This window comes from Adiantum capillus-veneris, chromosome 18 (genome assembly GCF_014529385.1).
Source record: "Adiantum capillus-veneris isolate H3 chromosome 18, ASM1452938v2, whole genome shotgun sequence".
Taxonomy (NCBI): Eukaryota; Viridiplantae; Streptophyta; class Polypodiopsida; order Polypodiales; family Pteridaceae; genus Adiantum; species Adiantum capillus-veneris.
This window is the reverse complement of record NC_140948.1, coordinates 109,675,567-109,687,929: the sequence shown is the minus strand read 5'-3', so window position 1 is coordinate 109,687,929 and position 12,363 is coordinate 109,675,567. Positions and strand designations below refer to the sequence as shown.

General features: G+C 37.5%; 1 pseudogene; it reads right to left on the bottom strand.

Annotated features, from left to right (window-relative positions):
- Positions 1–2,259: 2,259 nt before the first annotated feature.
- Positions 2,260–7,122, bottom strand: LOC147436192 (uncharacterized; annotated as a pseudogene).
- Between the last annotated feature and the right edge of the window lie 5,241 nt (positions 7,123–12,363).

Sequence of the window (12,363 nt, the reverse complement as noted above, 5' to 3'; positions counted from 1 at the left end):
TCTTCTTTTATATATAAAGTTGCATCTAGAATATGTTATAATTATGACTCTCGTAAAACCCTTCAAATTTCATAAAAAAGAACATTGTAAAACTTAGAGCCGATGATAGAAATGTTGGGTTATGATTATGCAATAGTTGTCCTCAACTGCTAACTTAACAATCTGCAAATCATGCTTGCCAAAAATAGTAGTTAAATAAATGTGTAAAAAGAATGTCATATAAAAATAAAAAACTCATAAATTTTCACAAATGAATTTGGTTATGCCTATTGTCATCCACATACAGCATATTCTAGTGTCCCATACCACAATAATAAGTAGTATATGTCATATCTTGGTGTATAAAGACATCATTGGTCACACTCATTACTGAATAATCAATTCTCATAAATTTTAAGTTTATTTTCATAAACACCATCACAACAAGAAATCATCCTTTGCACATTGTTGAGTGCTTATGGTATTGCGTAGAGATCGGGACTCTACATACCTTTTATATATGTCCATAGTCTGCATTGGTCTTTAAGTGGGAGGTTGTTCGGGAAAGGACCACTATGTTGTGGTGGCTAAAATGACACGCCATTCGTGTAATTACTAACACACTTGGTTATATTAATCTTAGCTTCTTTGAATAAGGATAAGGGAACTACAAGGTTGTTGCCACAGTGAGCTCCACCCCCATTTCTATGATCTCATCTCTCGATGTACTCGCATAGCTTTGCATCACACATAAACATCGTGAGAATTATGTTTTGCAACATTTTGAGAAAAACACACTATCTTCTTAAACATGGCTAGCCAATCATTTGGCAAGGGGATTAATTGAATTTGATACATAGTGTGTTTAGTAAAAATCAATGGGCATTTAAATTTACGTTTGTACATCTCTTGAAATTGTTTTTCTAAATATTTATACTCGATCATTCTAACCCATTCATAACGTTTGAAGATTCTATGACTGTGGTCAAGAATTTGTGTATTTGTGACTCAAAGAAAAGACTTCTATGTTAGGTTTATGGGCTTTATTCTATGCTTGTGTGTAACACCCCTTGTCTATTTGTGGATGCTTAGCTAGCAAGAACCATGTGGTAGCATGTGGACAAGGCACCCATAGGGTGTAGATCCACCCATGAAGTGCATTTCTAGAGGGGTTTGGAGTCACTTAGGCTTGGTAAAAGGGTTTATAAAATGTCCTAAAAGAGCACCATGAGTTCTCAAGTGGATTTGAGCTTTTTTGGATCTTCTTGTGATTTCATGTATGATGCCAAAATGAGATGCCTACTCTAGCTCTATATAATGAACCTTGTTGTACTCACTTTCGTTCAATCTAATTATCAAGTTTGTGTTTATGGTCTACTCCAATCTACATTGTGCAATCAAGTGTTGATTACTATGTTAATTTCATGGAGTCTCTACATGAAAGAGGTAGACACGAGCTTCAATCTTGACTTCTTCCTGATAGTGTGATAATTTGCAATCCTCTGCTCCATAATACCATCTGGAGCCGTAACAAAATCTGATAAGAGTGTAGAAGATTTTTCTAACAACTTGACCAAAATATTCTTCCTACGCAACCAGCTAAAAGAACACCATCCATACTCTTTCCATCACCAATGTCACAAAAAACAAAGTCCTGAAAGTCAAAGTAATAGATAGAGAAATACGATCAAAATGAGTGATCTCCTTTTTGCAATCCATAAGCAGATCTAGTCAACTTGTTTGCTTCAAGCAATGAAACCCAAAACATCTCTATATCCACACTAGCCTCATTTTGAGCTATCATGTTTAGCTTCTCAATGGATGCGTAAGAATTTGTACCTATTTTGAACAAGGCTAACACCCGTGCCATCCATGCATCCCCAAGGTTAGGATCAATAATGTATAGATTTTGAAAAAAAATACAAAGTTGACTTAAACATACCCTAAATACAAATACGCAATTTGAAAAGGATAGAGCTTGCATTAGACCTTGCCAACTCTATCAACATACTTGTTAGAGACGTCATTCATGACCTTCTCCTCTTCCGTTTTGAGCTCTTTGTCAAAAATTGATAGCTTAACTAGATGCATCCATGAGTGGAACTCTTTTGTAATTTGCCCCTGGTTCATGGCAAAGCCCAAGAATATCTTTCACATTAGAAAATATGTATAGAATTTATTAAAACATAGCACATTAGGCAACATACATCATAAATCAACTTTTCCAAATATCATCTAGTCAATGGCCACCATGGCTTAGTTCCTTTATTTGGCTTGTTTCTAATCATAGCGATGACTTTTTTTGTCATGCAGTGCTGCCCATGAGTCCACGGTGTTGAGGTTGTCCATTGCATGATCTACTCAGCACCCAAATGTCTTATTAATTTGTTGTCTCTCTTTGCACGTGCATTCACCCCCCTCATACCATATGCAACCTATCCACAATTTCAATGTCGTTCATCTCATGAGCCACAAATATAAGCTCGTAGGAGGCGTTTAAGTTGCTCAATGTTCACATGGCATCTACTGCGTTGTTTGTTTGTGTGGGGTTGTTACTACCATAGTGACCTTAGTGCGCTGGTTGAAGGCATGCTCGTGTCTAGAAGCAACCTTTTCTCTATCATCAGTTAATATGATGTGATCACCAAAAAAAACCAAGATTCATGTGTCTATACATGATACCATGCAAGCCATGCTACCATTTTATGAGTCACAAAGCAACATCTTCTATGAGTTTTCATTTTTCTTGGCACGATAGCACCAATTGTCATCCTTGAATGCAATACCAACAAGGAGACATCCAACTCTGGGTATTATGTACTAAGATAAACAATTTGAATCTATATTGTGTAGGTTTAAAAACCATTTGGCTTTTTGTAGATCAAAGAAATCATTCATCATTTGAACCTTGGATTGTGTAATTTTGAGAACCGATGTGGGAGTAAGGGCTATTCTTGTGAAGTGTTGTCATGCATTCATGATTACCTAGTTCTCTAGACTGCATGCCAAAATTCCCTCTTGCCCCCCTTTTTGATCCTTTTTTGGCTTCTTTTAGTAGACTTTTCTCAACTTGCTTGACCAAACTCAACCTAGATGCTATAATTAGCTCAAAACTATGCACACTAGTCAACCTTCAAAATCAAATGTCTTATTCATATTTCACATCTGAGGATAGATTCTCGATCATGAAGTCCTCCTCTCCAAGAAAACATCAAAAATCATACTTTATTTTTGAAATTCACCTTTTTCTTTTTATAAAGACCTTCTTCTTTTATATAGAAAGTTGCTTCTAAAATATGTTATAATTATAATTCTCATAAAATCCTTCAAATTTCATAAAACAGAACATTGTAAAAATTAGTGTCAATGATAGAAATGTTGTGTTATGATTATGAAAATTCAAAGGATGCAATCATAGAAAATATTAAATAGAGTCTGCATTGCCTTAAGAACAAATGATTTCTTTTTATTAACTTTCCATACAAAATCAATCACAACTTATAGCTTCTTCTTGTACCTTATCATTTATGTCATGATCTCTTATGTATGTGGTATCACAAGCAAATGGTTGAATCAATCTTCAATATGTTAATCCATCAACATTTTATGGCCAAATGTGGAGATCTTTGACAGTTTTGAAACCTTGCTTCCACTTTTGAGCTCCCTATCCTCTGTGAAAGATGTCAGCACTCTTACAAGGCATTGCCACAATCATATTCTTGTTATAAGTTTGAGCATGAATTAGAAAGAGGGTCATATTGAGAAGAAGCACAAAGAAGATTTTCCAAGGTAACTTTATAGTCTACATAGCATTAACTTCCTAATAGCTAATGCAATACTACCTTATTTTTTCTATGGTTTTCTTTCAATACCATCTGGAGCCTTAACAAAATTTCATAAAAGTGTACAATCTTTGTCTAACAACTTGATCAAAATATTCTTCCTACGCAACCAACTGAAAGAATACCATCCATACTATTCCCATCACCAATGTTACAAAAAAAAAAAGTGCTCAAAATCAAAGTAAGAGATAGAAAAGTACGATCTAAATGGGTGATCTCCTTTTTGCAAGACATAAGCACCCCTAGTTAGCTTGTTTGCTTTAAGCAATGAAACCCAAAACATCTTTATATCCACACTAGCCTCATTTTGAGCTATCATGTTTAGTGTTACCATATACATGCGGTAGTGATGTGTGTGAACACACTAGGACTGCCGGGGAATTTTTTCCCTCTTTAGGAGGTTTTTTCCCCCGAGCATTGCATATACGCCCATCACTCTAGGGCTATTTATCTTTCCATTGCACACTAAGTAAAACACTCTCTATTGTGTGCCTCGAGCTTCCTTCGTCTTCTCCAAGATGTGAGCGTTTCTCTGCAATTCCAACAATTGGTATCAAAGCAGGTTACGTCCTCCCGGGCTTAGTCGCCAGCTGCTCCAGCACACACGTGCTCACTTTCTCAGCTTTCAGTGAGGTTTGGCAAGCGTTCGCAGGTAGACAAATATTTGGGCAAGCTCATAGAGCTTAGTCTGCTCAGATTTCTGATTCGGGCTCATTTCGGCCTCCATTTCCAGTACAGACAGGTCTGCACAAGCAATTTCATCATTTTGTGCAGAATTTCTGTCAGTGCCAATTTCTGCATAACAGGTACCTTACTGTCTTCTACGGTTTGTGATATATAGCACGTGTTGTTCCCACTCCATTTCTCCTATTTTTGGGCATTTTTCACATCAGGTGCAGCATTTACCATGGTTGACAACAACACATATGTCTTCAAGATGTTTGCTGCAGAGGACAGGTTGGATGGGGACAATTACCCCATGTGGGCTTATATGATGCAAGACATTCTTGTGTCAAAGGGCTTCTAGAATATTGTGCAGGGAATTGATGTACATCCTGGTTCTAAGGATGTAGGCGATGTTGAGGATGCTGCATGTCTTGCTCCTATTAGAGTTGTGTTGCCTACGGTAGAACAAACTCGTTGGGATGTAAAGGATGCGCAGGCTCATGCATTGATTGTGTTGTATATGAAGGGCACCATTGTTCCTCACATCCGTTCAACAAAATCTGTAAAATGGGCTTGGGATATTTTGGCTAGTCTTTATGCAAGTCGCAATGAGGCTAAAATTGCTTTGTTGCGTAAAGACCTGGAGTCGAAGATTATGCATGAGGAAGATGATATGGACACGTTCCTTGCTAGTGTCAAGTATATAAATGAGCAACTTATTTTTGCAGGTGAAGTCATTTCAGATAGTTTCCTTGTGCAGACTGTTCCTGATGCCTTACCAGATTCTTACTTGACTTTTGCTAGTACTTGGAGACTTATGAGCTAAGGAAAACCAGAAGTTGTCAAGTTTGATGCATTATGCACATTGCAATTGCAAGAGTCACTTTCTAGAAAAAACAGGACTAGATAGCGTGCAGTTGAGCAAGATTTTATTACTTCTCAAAGAAAGGGTGGTAACAGCAATGCAGCCACTTCTTATGGTTCTACTGCGATTGGCAAAACTTCAGTTCCCAATGCTTCTGCTGGCAGCACTTCGTCTGGCTATTCTGGTGATAAGGGCAAAAAGAAGATGCATTGCCATTATTGTAAAGCTAATGATCATTTGATCAAGTAGTGTCCTAAGTTGAAGGCAAAAGAGGCTAATAAGAAAGAGGGTGGTTCCACTGCAAATGTTGGTTCCACTACAAATGCATCCATTATTGAGTCTTCTATAGAAGGAGACTGTAATGCTGATGTTGATGCAAAATAGGCTTTTAGCGTAGAGTGCACTTACAATTCTACTGTCCATGATGCATGCTTGTGAGTTGTTGCAGATTCACATGTGTGGTATTTTGATAGTGGTGCTACAGAGCACGTTACCTCACATCGTGAATTGTTCACCTCTCTCGAGTCTGTCCCTCATGGGAATTCAGTCACTTCTGTCAACAATGCCTCTCATCCAATTGAGGGAGTTGGAAAGATTGTGCTTACTGCTGCAAATGGAAGTTCCTTCACACTTGTTGATGCACTTTATGTACGTGGGATCAATAAGAATCTCTTGTCTATATCCGCACTTGCTAGACTTGGACTCATAGTCAAATGTATGGATGACAGATGTATAGTTCATGATCTCAATTTTGGTGATGAAATTGTTGTATCTCACCTTTTGTGTCGTGGACTCTATAAGCTCACTTTGTATGACAAGTGTGGATAAAATTTTGCAAATGATGTTGCAGATTCAAGGGCTATTTCAGATGAAAAACTTTGGCATGCACGTTTTGGTCATCTACATTTTTGCCAGTTTGCTGTGTTTGTAGAAATCTGATATAGTTGCTTCTTGCCGCCTCTTGAAGCACCTATCAAACATGTTTGTGAAGGCTGTATTTTGGGTAAGATGCAGCATTCTAAGTTTCCAAAGGATGGTTCAGTTAAGGCCACATGCAGGTTGCAGCTTGTGCATAGTGATGTTTGTGGGCCCATGCAAACTCCGTCCTTGGGCAAATACCTTTAAACCCCCGCGCGGCCGAAACGGCTCTTGCAGTGCGTGGTGCTGGCGGCTCTCGTGTCCTTCGCCCTTCACCGGCCTCACCTTCTACAAGTGCAGGGTAAGTGGATGCTTAGTTTTTGTGTTGTGCCTGATGCAGCACTAATGCAACATTTTTAATGCAGGGGCGTGTATCCCCAGTGTGCAACTTTGCAATCTGCTGCTACAGGTCCCCCCTGTTGCCGCCCGTCTACGCGCCCACTCTGGCCTGCATCACGGCGTGCACCAATAATCTGCCCACCAACCCCAACCCCATCCCCATCTGCTGCGCACCGGCCACGTCAGGCGCCTCCATCGCCCCTTGCTCCTGCTGCAGCCCCCCCTCCATCTCCTGCTAGTCGCAGCACGCTCTCCCTCCTCTCTCGCTCCCCCTCCTAATAACTCTGGAGAGAGAGAGCCTACTCGTAATGTATCTGACTTTTGCTCGCAAATCTTAATATCCATGGCTTGATTATATTTGTCCTCTCTCTTTCAAATTTTCTCTTGCTCTACCATTTTAAGTTTGAACATTCAGTGCCAAGACATGATGGCATGTAGAGAAGGTAGTAAAACCCCTTCTCTCTCTCTCTCTCTCTCTCTCTCTCTCTCACACACACACACACACACACACATCTGTTTGTATTGTGCCACTTATATCGCATAGCCTTGTATGCTTCATCTTTGTCTCTCTCTATGTCATGTACCGCCACCCATGATTCCACGGTGTTGAGGTTGTCAATTGCATGATCTACTCAGCACCCACATGTCTTATTAATTTGTTGTCTCTCTTTGCATGTGCATTGACCCCCCCTCATACCATCTGCAACCTCATACCATATGCAGCCTATCCACAATGTCCATGTGGTTCATCTCATGACCCACAAGTATGAGCTCCTAGGAGGCCTTTAAGATGCTCAAGGTTCACATGGCATCTACTGCGGTGTTATTTGTGTGGGGTTGTTACCATAATGACCTTAGTGCACTGGTTGGCGGCATGTTGTGTCTACAAGAAATCTTCTCTCTATCATTATTTAATATGATGTGATCACCAAAAACAACCAAGACATACATGACACTCTGCAAGCCATGCTACAATTTTATTAGTCACAACGCAACATCTTCTACGAGTTTTAATTTTGCTCAGCACAATAGCACCAATTGTCATCCTTGAATGCAATACCAACAAAACTCTGGGTATTATGTACAAAGATAAACAATTTGAATTTGTATTGTGTAGGTTTTCAAAACCATTTCGTTTTTGTAGCTTAAAGAAATCTTTCATCATTAATTGAGCCTTGGACTGTGTAATTTTGAGAACTGATATGGGAGTAAGGGCTATTCTTGTGAAGTGTTGTCATGCATTCATGATTACCTAGTCCTCTAGACTGCATGCCAAAATTCCTTTTTGCCCCCCTTTTTGAGCCTTTTGGCTTCTTTTAATAGACTTGTCTCAACTTGCTTGACCAAAATTAACTTGGATGCTACAATTAGCTCAAAACTATGCACAGTACTAGTCAACCTTCAAAAATCAAATGTGTAACATGTTTATATTTCACATCTGAGGATAGATTCTTGATCATGAAGTCCTCCTCTCCAAGAGAACATAAAAAATCATACTTTATTTTTGAAGTTCACTTTTTTCTTTTTATAAATACCTTCTTCTTTTATATATAAAGTTGCATCTAGAATATGTTATAATTATGACTCTCATAAAATCCTTCAAATTTCATAAAAAAGAACATTGTAAAACTTAGAGCCGATGATAGAAATGTTGGGTTATGATTATGCAATAGTTGTCCTCAACTGCTAACTTAAGAATCTGAATCGTGCTTGCCAAAAATAGTAGTTAAATAAATGTGTAAAAAGAATGTCATATAAAAATAAAAAACTCATAAATTTTCACAAATGAATTTGGTTATGCCTATTGTCATCCACATACGGCATATTCTAGTGTCCCATACCACAATAATAAGTAGTATATGTCATATCTTGGTGTATAAAGACATCATTGGTCACACTCATTACTCAATAATCAATTCTCATAAATTTTAAGTTTATTTTCATAAACACCATCACAACAAGAAATCATCCTTTGCACATTGTTGAGTGCTTATGGTATTGCGTAGAGATCAGGACTCTACATACCTTTTATATATGTCCATAGTCTGCATTGGTCTTTAAGTGGGAGGTTGTTCGGGAAAGGACCACTATGTTGTGGTGGCTAAAATGACACGCCATTCGTGTAATTACTAACACACTTGGTTATATTAATCTTAGCTTCTTTGAATAAGGATAAGGGAACTACAAGGTTGTTGCCACAGTGAGCTCCACCCCCATTTCTATGATCTCATCTCTCGATGTACTCGCATAGCTTTGCATCACACATAAACATCGTGAGAATTATGTTTTGCAACATTTTGAGAAAAACACACTATCTTCTTAAACATGGCTAGCCAATCATTTGGCAAGGGGATTAATTGAATTTGATACATAGTGTGTTTAGTAAAAATCAATGGGCATTTAAATTTACGTTTGTACATCTCTTGAAATTGTTTTTCTAAATATTTATACTCGATCATTCTAACCCATTCATAACGTTTGAAGATTCTATGACTGTGGTCAAGAATTTGTGTATTTGTGACTCAAAGAAAAGACTTCTATGTTAGGTTTATGGGCTTTATTCTATGCTTGTGTGTAACACCCCTTGTCTATTTGTGGATGCTTAGCTAGCAAGAACCATGTGGTAGCATGTGGACAAGGCACCCATAGGGTGTAGATCCACCCATGAAGTGCATTTCTAGAGGGGTTTGGAGTCACTTAGGCTTGGTAAAAGGGTTTATAAAATGTCCTAAAAGAGCACCATGAGTTCTCAAGTGGATTTGAGCTTTTTTGGATCTTCTTGTGATTTCATGTATGATGCCAAAATGAGATGCCTACTCTAGCTCTATATAATGAACCTTGTTGTACTCACTTTCGTTCAATCTAATTATCAAGTTTGTGTTTATGGTCTACTCCAATCTACATTGTGCAATCAAGTGTTGATTACTATGTTAATTTCATGGAGTCTCTACATGAAAGAGGTAGACACGAGCTTCAATCTTGACTTCTTCATGATAGTGTGATAATTTGCAATCCTCTGCTCCATAATACCATCTGGAGCCATAACAAAATCTGATAAGAGTGTAGAAGCTTTTTCTAACAACTTGACCAAAATATTCTTCCTACGCAACCAGCTAAAAGAACACCATCCATACTCTTCCATCACCAATGTCACAAAAAACAAAGTCCTGAAAGTCAAAGTAATAGATAGAGAAATATGATCAAAATGCGTGATCTCCTTTTTGCAATCCATCAGCAGATCTAGTCAACTTGTTTGCTTCAAGCAATGAAACCCAAAACATCTCTATATCCACACTAGCCTCATTTTGAGCTATCATGTTTATCTTCTCAATGGATGCGTAAGAATTTGTACCCATTTTGAACAAGCCTAACACCCGTGCCATCCATGCATTCCCAAGGTTAGGATCAATAATGTGTAGATTTTGAAAACAAATACAAAGTTGACTTAAACATACCCTAAATACAAATACGCAATTTTAAAAGGATAGAGCTTGCATTAGACCTTGCCAACTCTATCAACATACTTGTTAGAGAGGTCATTCATGACCTTCTCCTCTTCCGTTTTGAGCTCTTTGTCAAAAATTGATAGCTTAACTAGATGCATCCATGAGTGGAACTCTTTTGTAATTTGCCCCTGGTTCATGGCAAAGCCCAAGAATATCTTTCACATTAGAAAATATGTATAGAATTTATTAAAACATAGCACATTAGGCAACATACGTCATAAATCAACTTTTCCAAATATCATCTAGTCAATGGCCACCATGGCTTAGTTCCTTTATCTGGCTTGTTTCTAATCATAGCGATGACTTTTTTTGTCATGCACCGCTGCCCATGATTCCACGGTGTTGAGGTTGTCCATTGCATGATCTACTCAGCACCCACATGCCTTATTAATTTGTTGTCTCTCTTTGCACGTGCATTCACCCCCCTCATACCATATGCAACCTATCCACAATGTCAATGTCGTTCATCTCATGAGCCACAAATATAAGCTCGTAGGAGGCCTTTAAGCTGCTCAATGTTCACATGGCATCTACTGCGTTGTTTGTTTGTGTGGGGTTGTTACTACCATAGTGACCTTAGTGCGTTGGTTGAAGGCATGCTCGTGTCTAGAAGCAACCTTCTCTCTATCATCAGTTAATATGATGTGATCACCAAAAAAAACCAAGATTCATGTGTCTATACATGATACCATGCAAGCCATGCTACCATTTTATGAGTCACAAAGCAACATCTTCTATGAGTTTTCATTTTTCTCGGCACGATAGCACCAATTGTCATCCTTGAATGCAATACCAACAAGGAGACATCCAACTCTGGGTATTATGTACTAAGATAAACAATTTGAAGCTATATTGTGTATGTTTAAAAACCATTTGGCTTTTTGTAGATCAAAGAAATCATTCATCATTTGAACCTTGGATTGTGTAATTTTGAGAACCGATGTGGGAGTAAGGGCTATTCTTGTGAAGTGTTGTCATGCATTCATGATTACCTAGTTCTCTAGACTGCATGCCAAAATTCCCTCTTGCCCCCCTTTTTGATCCTTTTTTGGCTTCTTTTAGTAGACTTTTCTCAACTTGCTTGACCAAACTCAACCTAGATGCTATAATTAGCTCAAAACTATGCACACTAGTCAACCTTCAAAATCAAATGTCTTATTCATATTTCATATCTGAGGATAGATTCTCGATCATGAAGTCCTCCTCTCCAAGAAAACATCAAAAATCATACTTTATTTTTGAAATTCACCTTTTTCTTTTTATAAAGACCTTCTTCTTTTATATAGAAAGTTGCTTCTAAAATATGTTATAATTATAATTCTCATAAAATCCTTCAAATTTCATAAAAAAGAACATTGTAAAAATTAGTGTCGATGATAGAAATGTTGTGTTATGATTATGAAAATTTAAAGGATGCAATCGTAGAAAATATTAAATAGAGTGTGCATTGCCTTAAGAACAAATGATTTCTTTTTATTAACTTTCCATACAAAATCAATCACAACTTATAGCTTCTTCTTGTACCTTATCATTTATGTCATGATCTCTTATGTATGTGGTATCACAAGCAAATGGTTGAATCAATCTTCAATATGTTAATCCATCAACATTTTATGGCCAAATGTGGAGATCTTTGACAGTTTTGAAACCTTGCTTCCACTTTTGAGCTCCCTATCCTCTGTGAAAGATGTCAGCACTCTTACAAGGCATTGCCACAATCATATTCTTGTTATAAGTTTGAGCATGAATTAGAAAGAGGGTCATATTGAGAAGAATCACAAAGAAGATTTTCCAAGGTAACTTTATAGTCTACATAGCATTAACTTCCTAATAGCTAATGCAATACTACCTTATTTTTTCTATGGTTTGCTTTCATTCAATCTAATTATCAAGTTTGTAATTATTCTCTATTCCAATCTACATTGTGCAATCAAGTGTTGATTAATATAGTTAATTTCATGGAGTCTCTACATTTAAAGAGGTAGACACGAGCTTCAATCTTGACTTCTTGATGATAGTGTGATAATTTGAAATCATCTGGCTCCATAATACCATCTGGAGCCTTATCAAAATTTGATAAAAGTGTAGAAGCTTTGTCTAACAACTTGATCAAAATATTCTTCCTACGCAACCAACTGAAAGAACACCATCCATACTATTCCCATCACCAATGTTACAAAAAAAAAAGTGCTCAAAATCAAAGTAAGAGATAGAAAAGTACGATCTAAATGGGTGATCTCCTTTTTGC